Source organism: Mus pahari, chromosome 17 (genome assembly GCF_900095145.1).
Source record: "Mus pahari chromosome 17, PAHARI_EIJ_v1.1, whole genome shotgun sequence".
Classification (NCBI taxonomy): domain Eukaryota; kingdom Metazoa; phylum Chordata; class Mammalia; order Rodentia; family Muridae; genus Mus; species Mus pahari.
The window spans coordinates 55114420-55126684 of NC_034606.1; positions in this window are offsets into that span (position 1 = coordinate 55114420).

Consider the following 12265-nt stretch of genomic DNA (forward strand, 5'->3'; position numbering starts at 1 on the left):
AGAGGGGTTAGGGTCTGTTCGGCAAAGGGCACGAGCACAAAACATCAGCATTGTCGACGTTACTACGGTAAACTGGAGCCAATCCGTGTAACCTCACAGGGGTAAGAAGTACATAAACTATAGACCAGCTGCACGGTGTACTATTAAATAGCACTGAGGACAAGCCAGCACTCACCAGTGTGGGCTCAGGGAACACTGTGGAAGAGGGGCAGGAGCCTGTAAGAGCCAAAGGATCAGCGAATCTACTGTGAGATCGAGTGTCCTGGAAATGACAGATTTGCCCATGAGATCACAGCAATATGACTGCCAAATGAGACAGAGCGAGGAAACGCCTATGGAAGAGCTAACCCAGAAGGAGAAGATCTCGCGGGAGAAAGAGCGACAGGCAGCTAAAGAACGCTGAGAGCCGGAGACTTAGTTCTCATAGGGGATGAGCCCTCACTTCATTACCCGATACCAAGCAGTTAGCTCTAAACTCTCATGTGTACCAGAGACACTAACAGGATCCTTCTCTTTTCCAACCGGTGCTCTCACGATAAGCGAAAGGCATCTCTCAAGGCTAAACTCCCGTTGAAGATCAGTCAATTGTCTTTTGCAAACTTGGGTTGGTTTGGTGACCTCACCAGACAGTTGCTGCAAAGAGGATCCTTAAGTCACACTGAGACATTTTTAGAAGTCGTAGCTCTACACGCCCTGTGCCGCTGAACTTGGAGCTTTTCCTGAGGTAGAAAGAAGAAGGCCCTTGAATTTTGCTTGGGTTCATTTTCTGTCCCCTGTGCTCATATGCTTTACCAATAAGTGTGGAGTGGTTGCTACCTCCTGATCACTTGCTCCTACTAGCACATGATCGATGTAATAAAGCAGTTTGATAACTTGTAAGAGTCATCAGTGTTGGAGTTCAGGGGACATTGAGTAAATAGTGCTATAGGGTCAAAAGATCACTTTTCATGTCTTTACTTTCACTATGCCAGTAGTTTAAACTGACTTGGCTAAAGCGTATTTAGACTGTGGTGTCTACCCATCTGAGTTTTTGTTACGGAGGCAAAATACCACACAGAAAATTTAAGAAGAGTAAAGACTTACCTTGGCCCATGGCGTGAGTTTTCACCCTATAGTTATTTGTCCTACCACACCTAAGCCATAGTGAAGCAGAGCTTAATGCTGTGTGGAGAAAGGAGAACAAAGTGTCTCACCTCATGGTGGGTGGGTAGGAAGCTACAAGATGGAGACAGAAAGGGCCAGAGTGAGATATATCCAACCCTAAGGACTTTTTCCTCCTGGCTACTAAGTTAGGTCCTGTATTTCAAAGTCTCCAGCATTTTCCAAACCAGGGCTAATAGCTGGAGACGAAGCTGTCAGCACGTGAGTGTATGTTGGTCATTTCGTGTTCAAGTCATGTGTTACATGAACAGGTTTGAAGGATCATGGTCTCGGGCAGCATCTCTCTTGGAAGCTCTATTGTAATTTTAAAACAAACCACAAAATGTAATAAATACCATTCTTAGGAAATACCTTGCTTAAAATATTCATTCATTTATTTATTATTTTGAGACAGGGTTTCTCTGTGTAGCCCTGAATGTCCTGAAAAAAAAAAAAATCCCTCTGTAGACCAGGCTGGCCTCGAACTCAGAGACTTGCCTGCCTCTGCCTCCAAATGCTGGGATTGAAGGTGTGCACCTTCACAGCCTGGCTGCAGTGTTTTTTGTTTGTTTGTTTGTTTGTTTGTTTTTTTTTGTTGTTGTTGTTATTGTTGTTGTTGTTATTTTAAATATTTCACAGGCAAGCTTTCTGACAATGTCAAGACAGTGTTGAGAAACAGGAGTGTCATGCAAACCTCAGTTAAAGAAAGTGCCACTTATGAAGAGAAGAAAGTATCACCACAAAGGGCAAAAGAGTGTCGAGGGCACAGTGATGACAGTGTACGTTTACAAGCTATTCAGAAATACATGATTCTACCAGGAATATTCATCTTGTACAACTCCAAGGGAGCGTAACTTATGTAGGTCAACATGTGGGCGGGCCCACTGGAACTGTAGATAAACATGTGGGCGGGCCCACTGGAACTGTAGATCAACATGTGGGCGGAGTCACTGGAACTGTAGATCAACATGTGGGCGGGCCCACTGGAACTGTAGATCAACATGTGGGCGGAGTCACTGGAACTGTAGATCAACATGTGGGTGGAGTCACTGGAACTGTAGATCAACATGTGGGCGGGCCCACTGAAACTGTAGATCAACATGTGGGCGGAGTCACTGGAACTGTAGATCAACATGTGGGCGGAGTCACTGGAACTGTAGATCAACATATGGGCGGAGTCACTGGAACTGTAGATCAACATGTGGGCAGAGTCACTGGAACTGTAGATCAACATGTGGGCGGAGTCACTGAAACTGTAGATCAACATATGGGCGGAGTCACTGGAACTGTAGATCAACATATGGGCGGAGTCACTGGAACTGTAGATCAACATGTGGGCGGGCCCACTGAAACTGTAGATCAACATGTGGGCGGACCCACTGAAACTGTAGATCAACATGTGGGTGGAGTCACTGGAACTGTAGATCAACATGTGGGCAGCCCACTGGAACTGTAGATCAACATATGGGCGGGGCCACTGGAACCGTGCTATACCAAAGTACTGTCACTGGCTTGCCCAGAAGTAAACGTGTCTTACTTGGCAGATAGGTACATTTGTGGGTGGACACTGCTTTAGTTGTTAAGAAGGAGGCTATTAGGCACTGTAATCAAATCAAGTTTCCCATGCCTTGATTCTAGAACCACTAAATAATCTTCTGAATCTAATTTGATTTCCTATACATCTTTCTATGGACAGCTGACAATAATTTTCACATTGAAAATGAAACCAACACTCTGGAATACATACACTTACATGTATGTCTTAAGTTATGGTACGGTAAGCAAATACTTTACCATTTCATACAGTATAAGATGTAGGCTAGGCTAATTTTGAATTGTAAAATCTAAAGATCAGATGCATGACTGATCAGACTTTGGAAATGTAGGCGAGTTTAGTGAAAGTTCTTAAGGATTGACAATGGGTGTAGCTCAGCATTGAAGTCGTCCAAAGAACTCTACACTTTTAACTTACCTTTCCGGGGATCAGGGACGCCTCTGACAGGTGTTAACCTTTAAGTAATGATGGAGGTTTTCTCCCTTCCATTGTAGAGAAAGAGGTTTTACGTGGCAAATCCACTCTAGCATCCCAATGATTCTGGGTGGTTAAATCCGTTTAGCATCATGAACTCAGAGATCAGATGTCTCCATCTTCCTCCCAGCTGGTCATCTTCTGACTCCTACTTCAGCCTCCCGACCAGGTAAACGTTGGCACCTTTGTTAAGACCTTCAATGATAAATCCTCGAGGTCTTCAATGATAACTCCAAATTGATAAATTTAGCTCGATCTGGCTATATATTCCTTTTTATATTGTCCTACGAGTTTAAAAATCTGCTTTACATAATCTTCAAACTGTTTGTAAGAATTAGGAAACTCAGAAAATTCTTTAGGTATGTTGCTCACCTGCCCTTGGGGCTAACTGAGTACGTCAACTTTTGTAGCCTGATGAGACCTGAGTCTGGTTCTAGGAAAACAAAACAAAACAAAAACAACAATAAACAAACAAACAAAAAAACAAAACAAAACAACACAAGTACAGGTGATGTATGTCTGTACTGATTGTATAGATGTTTGTTACCGTATCCTTCACAGAAGGTTATTGGGGGTGATCCATTGATAATGTCGGATTAAGTTATTTTTCAAATGTAGAGATGGCACTACTTCAGGGGTGTGGACCAGGATTCATCCACCACTCAGTGTGTGGGGACAGTGTCTTCATATGAAACAAAGCCACAATAATCAGAATTTGGTGTCATGGGACCCACCCAGCACATCTCTACCCTGTTTTAAGGTCCCACTTTTCCTCAATCAGTACCTCATTTTAACTGCACATAGCCTTCAAGTCTGGATTTAAACTTGTATTACAAGCAGATGATCAGATGATGTGGACTGGAGTTGGGTTTCTGCCAATTCCAGGTCTATGGTTACTTGAACGATCTCTGAGGGCAGTGAAGGTTCCATGCTGTTTATGCCCACCGTGAACTGGTGACTTTCAACTCTGAGCTCATTCTTTTTCTTTGTTACTTTTTGTTCTGAGATGTGAGAAGAAACAAACAAATATTGTTATATTCCACAGTTTCTAAAATAACACACTCACTACCAGGAATATTAAACACATTTATTTTGCATAGTTAAGTACATCATGGATTATTAGTTTTGCCATACTACCAGGTATATATTTAGCAATTTTAAGTTTCAGTCAATTAGAAAGCCATCCCCAGAGTCAAACCCAGTAGGAAAATTCATCTTTACAACTTTACAATAATGTTTCTCTAGGACCACTACTTGTACCACGATCTTTATTAGCCATGATGGTCTAGAAGAATCTACATTAATATATGTTAATATATACACATATAATATGAGGTTATTTACTAGAATAGGTAATAATATTTGGGGTAGGTAGTCCAATGGTGGCCATTTACTGGCTGTAGAGGTTGAGTATCTGGTACTCTGCTCTGATCAGAAAGTTGGATGCATCAATATTTCCAATCTGCTACTGGAAGATCCAGGAAGATTCTTGGAGAGAGGCTGGTCTTCCATCCATAGTAAAAGGCAAGTTGTATGATTCAGCAGCAGCAACAACTGCACAGGTATCTGGGCTGCCCACTAGATTGCCCTACATAACTTGGGGGAAGGTCTTCTCACTTAATTCTTACTGGTAAAGCCCCCACAGATCTGTGTGCAGGCCTTTTTCATAGCTGATTCCAGAACAGCGGTTCTCAAAGTGTTGAACGATGCTTTCACAGAGGTCAGATATCCTGTGTCACAGCTATTTGCATTACTATTCATAGCAGTAGTTATATGTAGCAATGAAAATAATTTTCTGGTTGGGAGTCGCCACAGTCTATGGAACTATATTAAAGGCTTGTGGCTTTAGGAAGGTTGAGAACCACTGTTCGAGCTTGCATCAAATTGTTAATCAAGCTTAACTATTGGTAGGTTTATCAAGTAATTCAGTGCTAATAATAGCATGTATGAGCTGGCATTGGTTATGCGAAACCTTTTTGGAGAGATATGTATGGGAGTCTCTAGGCAACATATTTTGTGAGCCAAAAATAATCTATACCATGTCTGCTGGGCATTAACCACATCTCATTGTATTAATGGCATGACTAACCAGAGAGACCGATGTGGCCACTTAAATCTTAAAGGTATACTCTTTTTTTTTTTTTTTTTTTTTTTTTTTTTTTTTTTGGTCCAAAGAATGAATACATACAGCAACATTTTCTTTATCCTTAGTGAAAAAGATGGCTTGTGTGGAGTAACTATAATTTCCCTGTTGATTGTGAATAGTTCGTGAGTCATGGCCAAAGCCGAATCACCTGCATATTTCTATTTTAAACCCTTTGTAACTACTTATGGACTGAAATGTCTCTGGAATCCTGAAATAGATCTAATACATGTATTACCATGTTTATTTGGGGGATTTAAAAAATATATAATGTGGTTAGAAAGCAAAGAGCTGTCAAATAACTAAACTAAAATAACAGTTTTGAAAAGGCGTGTATTCAAAGTGGGACTTACAAGCTGCAGAGAGAAAAGATTAGAATTTCACAGGCATACTTGGACCTACTTCAAAATCAAATTGCCTGTGCCTTTGTTTAACAGTGAATGATCATATTTGCAACAAATTTGACCCACTTTGGTGAAGAACTGAAGATATCGTGTTAGTCACACTTCAGCTTTTAAGGATCTCAACAGACTAAATACTTTCAGAATCTAAGAGATTTTTGAGAACTTCTCAAGACTTTTCAAAGCTTTTTAAAAATAAAGAACAAGATCTACTGTGTAGAATGTATTGACTAGTGAGAAAGAAAACTGCTGTGTAGAAGTATACTTCAAAGCAAGGCGTTGGGCAGCATGTGTGAGTCAATTGAATAGCCCCGTAAGACCACCACAATTAAGCTATAACTAAATATAATCTCCATTAAAATCTCAATTGGTCTGCCTGTGTGTTGGTTTGAAAGTGCTCGGCCCAGGGAGTGGCAGTTGGAGGTGTAGTTTTGTTGGAGTAGGTGTGGCCTTGTCAGAGGAAGTGTGTCACTGTGGGCCTGGGCTTTAAAACCCTCATCCTAGCTGCCTGGAAGCCAGTCTTCTCCTAGCAGCCTTCAGATGGAGGTGTAGAACTCTCAGCTCCACTGCCACATCTACCTGGGTGCTGCCATGCTCCTGCCTTGATGATAATGGACTGACCTCTGAACCTGTAAACCAGCTCCAATTAAATGTTGTCTTTATAAGAGTTGTCTTGGTCATGGTGTCATTCATAGCAGTCAGACCCTAACTAAGACAAACTGCTTTGAATAAACTGTCAAATGAAGGATAAATTTTTATGAAAATTCATGATGCTCAGGAGAAATCTTTAGAGCTCAGTGAAAACAATCCCTGAAAACAAAACAAAACAAAACAATCTGCACTCAGAAGTTCTTTAATTTTAATCTTCCTAGGAAGGAACTGTAATCAACATTGCATCTGTGGTATAAGCACATATGTATGGATGAATTAAAGTTTGGAGCATGGAAATATACTTCCACAATTGTATTCAATTGATTTGACAATGCAAGAGTAAATGGAAAGATGTTTTTTTAAAAATCATTCATGTTTATAATCACTGCACTTGGGCGGTCTGGCAGGAGAAGCAGTTCAAGGCCTCCATCAACTATTTAGTATATTAAAGGACAGTCTGGGATATATAAGATCTACCTTACTCTAAAAACACCTCTGTGGTTGTATAAGTACTAGCATGCCTATTAAAGCTAGTTTCCATATAGAAGACAGTATCTATCATATTTTCCTTTTAGGGTCTGGGTTATCTTACTCATGATGAGTTTATTCTAGTTCTACTCATTTACCTGCAAATTTTTATTATTTTTAATATGTAAGTAATATTCCATTCTGTAAATGTATGACATATTTTTATCCATCCATCTCCTGACAGACATGGAGGCTGTTTCCAATTTCTGGCTATTATGAATGGAGTAACAATGAACACAGTTGAGTAGGTGTCTCCTTATTAGGATGAAGTATTTTTTGAGTTTTTGCCCAATGTGGGAAGTGTGTGTGGCCATGGCTGTGGCCTTGTGAGCCAAGACAGCACCCTGGTTCACTGCCAAGCCCCATGATTCCCTGCTTGATTACCAAAAACCTGATTATGCGCACCTGAGTGATTACACGCGGGCCACCTGACGTATAGCGTCATTCAGCATGATATTGAGTCACTGGCCTATCAACACCCACCCTGCCTGCGTGCATGGTTCGTGTATAGAGCATGCTGAATGCTGATTGGATGATGAGTGATGAGAGACGAGTGCAGAGGGTGGAAGGGGATAAGTTGGGCGATCCCAGAATAATGTTGGAGAAGCTGAGAAGCAGAGAGGGGAGAAGCTGAACTGCTGTAGAGAGTTGGGGTGAGCTGTAGAGAGAATAAAGGAAGCTGCAGCGGGAAGCTGTGGAAGCTGCTCAAACCCTGCCTTGGTGTATGTGTCGTCTTTGCCCCACCTCTTCGGGATGGAGGTCAGGGGTGCGGGGCAGCCCAAGAGAGTGGTATAATGGGATGTTGTTGTAGATCTGTTCTCATCTTCCGGAGGAACTGTCACATTGATTTTCATAGTGACTGTACATGTTAGCACTCCAACCAACTATGAGCGAGTTTTCCCTTTACCCCACATCTTTGCAAGCGCGAGCCATCACTGGTTTTACTTCTAATGACCATTCCGACTGGTGTAAGATGAAATCTCAAAGAAGTTTTGATTTCCATTTCTCTGAAGACTAAGGATGCAGGGCACTACTTCAAATGGTTCTCATTCACTTGCGTTTCATCTTTTGATAAGTCTGTTTATTTCTATACCCCATTTTAAATTGGATTACTTTTTTGCAGTGTCTAGTTTATATTTTTAAAAAATTCTTTATGTTTTAGATACTAACCTATAGGATATATGATTAGTAAAAATATTTTTCATTTCTGTAGTCTGACACTTTGCTTTATTTCTGATTTTACTGGAAATGATTTGAATCCCCCCACACTCCTTTTTGATATTGTCTGTGGGCTTTCTGTAATTTGTATTTGTTATGTTGAGATGTGTCCCTTATATAGCTAGTCTCTCCAGGGCTTTAATCTTTAAGGGATGTTGGATTTTTGTCAATGGCATTTTCTATATATTTGAGAAGAGGATCATATCATTTGCCTTTCAGTCTACTTATGTGTTGGGTTATATTTATCGATTTATGTATATAGAACCACCCCTACATCTCTTGGATGAAGCCTAGCTGATCATGTAGTATAAACATTTTGATGTGTTGTTAAATTCTGTTTGCAAGAACTTTATTGAGAATTTTTGTATCTATATTCTTAAGGAAAAGTGGGCTGTTATTTTTCTTCTTTGTTATGTCTTTGTGTTGTTTAGGTATCATGGTAATTGTGACTTCCTATTTGCTTTTTCTTCCAGAATAAGTTGAGGACCACTAGTTATACCCCAGACATTTTTATGAGGGGCATACTTTTATACAATCACATAATTTTGTCATATTTACCCCCTCTGCTACCTTCCAACTTCTGACACCCCTCCCACCTTCATATGCCCCTCCCTTTTGCTGTTTTATAACCTTCTAAATCTTACCTAGGGCTGTCCATACACACATGGGTGCAGGGTATCATCCGTTGGAGCATGGACAACCTACTGGTAGCCACATCCCTGAAGAAAACTGACACTCCTTCCCTCAGAGGCCATAAGCTGCCAATCATGAATCCCTTCCCTCTGCATACGGGACTGTTGACTAGCTTGATCTTGTGCTGATTTTGTGCTGGCAACCATAGCTGCTGTGAATTTATGAGTACAATAGTCCTAGTTTATCCAGAAGACATTTCCCAACCATCTTCCTTGACCCCAGATTCTCACAATCTTTCCACTCTTTCTTCTTACCATGTTCCCACGTCTTGGAGGTAGGGGTGATTTGTATAGATGGCTCATTTCAGTTGTGAATCACTGCCTTAGTCTCCATGCACTACAAAACAACAACAACAACAACAACAAAACTTCTCTTAGGATGACTGAGTATTGCACTGATCTCTGAGTATAAGGATACATATTTATAGGGACATTTGTCATTGTTACTTCAGCAAAAGAATAGTAGTAGGACCTATGACCTACACACCCACAAGTTCTTAAAGTTCTATAATATAACATTAACATGAGAATAAAGCCATCTTTGTGCATTATTTCTGTTAGCCTTAATCTGCCCACATAAGCTTGCCACTGTTCCACCCTGCTACTTACATGACCCATTTGGAGAACTACAAGGGTTTCAAAGCAATTTCGCTATTGCTCTCCAAGGCAAGAGACAAACTGAGTGCCTGTGATGTGGCCCTCAATATGGCAGCTTCCAGCTCCCAGCATGCGATTGTGCACATTGCTGCTCCCCATCACTTTTCCCAAGGCACCAGTGTCTTCAGCATATGTGTATATCATTTTATCTCATAGTGAACATAAACTGAACAAGGAAAGCACCAATGAACACACCTACCGGACAGAGAAAAGTCCATGAGAGTCCAATTCTGTACAAAGAATTATCGACAATTGAGGAAAGCTGGGAGCAGGAGAGACAGCTTTCCCCAGGGAAGAGTGCAACAACCAGTTGTACAGTACCAAATGGTCAGCCCTAAAAACATACACACAAGTAGCATTACATAGACTGAACAGGTTATATTTAGGAATATATTTGCATATATGCATGCAATAACAATTCATGAAAAATAGGCCATGAATTTGAAAGAGTAGGGAGGGTACATGGGAGGGTTTGGAGGGATTAAAGAGAAAGGAGAAATGTTGTAGTTAAATTATAATGTCAAATAAGTTTTAAAAGATAGAAGTCAAAATAGAAACTAGAGACAGGAATCAAGGAAAAGCCCATGCAGGATTGCTGTTTACTGCATTGCTTATTTACATGGCTTGCTCACCCTGCTTTCTTAAACAACTTTAGGAGCACCTGCCTAAAAGTAGCACTGCTCCCAGTGGACTTGGCACTTTGATCATCGATCTAGAAAATGTTCAACAGATTTGTCTACAAGGGAATCTTATGGAAAACATTTTATCAGCTAAGATTCTCTCTTCCCAGATATGTCTACATTTGTGTCAAGTTGGTGAAAACCAACCAGCCTACATGTTCTAAATTCACATATAGGATGCTTGTCTCTAGGCGTGCTCATATGACTCCCTTCTGTAATGTAGGGGTGCTATTTCCCCAGATTCCTTGACTTGGGTGTTTATTTTTTCCTAGATGTGCTGCTTATTCCTTTGTTTCTCTTCTCTTTCTGTATGAAGGCTAAATATCTGCCATTTATATTTAGATGCATTCCCAAGTGATTTTTTTTTTGTTCATTAGTCACTCATAGTGTTATTTTTATTTGGCATTTCTATTTTTGATTAATTGATGCCTTGTGTCAGGGCAAACTTCCAGAGGACTGAAATTATCTCAACATCATACAACAAATCCTTTCTCCTGCTCAGGGGAAAAAAGATGATTATATTGCAGTTATGATTTCTTAGCAAACTTTGCCAGAGCACTGTTCACTGTGTTAACTTAGTTGTGCATTTGTACTGACAGAGCATGATTAGAATATGCAAATTTCATTGCCCTGCTTAGATTTGTTTAAAGACGAGATGGGTTCCAGGAGGATTTGTTTATGTTCTATTAGGATTGGCTGGGTGGAAATTTTGCATAGTATAATGAACTTAATTCCTGTGAAAGCTGAGTGGATTGTATTATCAGTCACAGCCTCTGCCCTCCTCTGAAATGTGTAGAAATAGGTCAAGGCAAAGGCTGTTTGTATTCACATGTGCACACAAAGTCATAAAATAGAACATATGCCATGTGCCATCTTTCTAGAGCTGTCAGTCATTTTCAATATGAGCATGACATAGAGATTAGATGGTTCTGCTTCCAAGTAAGTATCAAAAGCAGAAAAGAATGTTTAAAAATTGAGACATGAAATGAATAAGAGCAACAGGGTCTTTTCAAAGCTATCCAATGTATTTACAATTATAAAATATCTAATTTGCTGTGGTTAGAATGTAACTAACACAAAGAATACAAATGACTTTATTTGGGGGATATGAAAGCTTACATTTGTAAATAAGGAAAAATTTATATGGAGCATAAATATACATGGTAAATTTTTATTGATATCAGTCTTTGTTTGCTTTGTAAAAAAATCACAAAAAGCTCAATTTTACATCCCCCCATACTATGTTGTAATCATCAGCTCCATGCTGGAGTATGGTTCATTTAAGCCTCAAAATAACATTCTGAGGATAGTGACATTGTCTTTGTAACAAAGACAGAGAACAGGAGGTTCCCAGATTGACTTGAATACATTCCCATCCAAAATGAGTACAAAAAACAAAAACAAAACAAAAACAAACAACAACAAAACATTTAACTATCTATCCATTATGGGTTTTTTTATGTTGCTGCTTTTGGTAATGTTTTCTTTACTACCAAGACCATTCACATACTCATTTCTACCTCCTTTGATGTTCTCATGCCTGCCTTATTTGTTAAACTCTTTGCCCATCAAAAATTAATGTTTAGATGGTGTGGGAAACTATACATTAGATCTCATCAATTATAAGACATACTGTCTTAGTTAGGTTTTGCTGCTGTCAACAGACACCATGACCAAGGCAACTCTTATAAGGACAACAATTAATTGGGGCAAGATTAAAGGTTCAGAGGTTCAGTCAATCATCATCATGGCAGTGCCCAGGCAGGCATGGTGCAAGAGGGGAGAACAACATCTTGTTCTGAAGGCAAGCAGAAGATTGGCTTCTAGGCTGCTAAGACGAGGGTCTTAAAGCCTACACTCACAGTGACACACTTCCTCCAACAAGGCCATACCTCCTAATAGTGCCACTCCCTGGGCCAAGCATATTCAAACTACCACACTATCTTTCATCATTTTAGCATCTCTAACACCAGAATTTTCCATAAAAACAGGACATTGTAGGCCATTCTGACTCTTTCTGGAAAGGTCAAGACAGTGCCTACATCAAACTTGAGATGTTAATGTCAACATCCAGGATGAAAAAGCACACATAAAAAGAAAAAAAAACAGCCGGGTGTGGTGGCGCA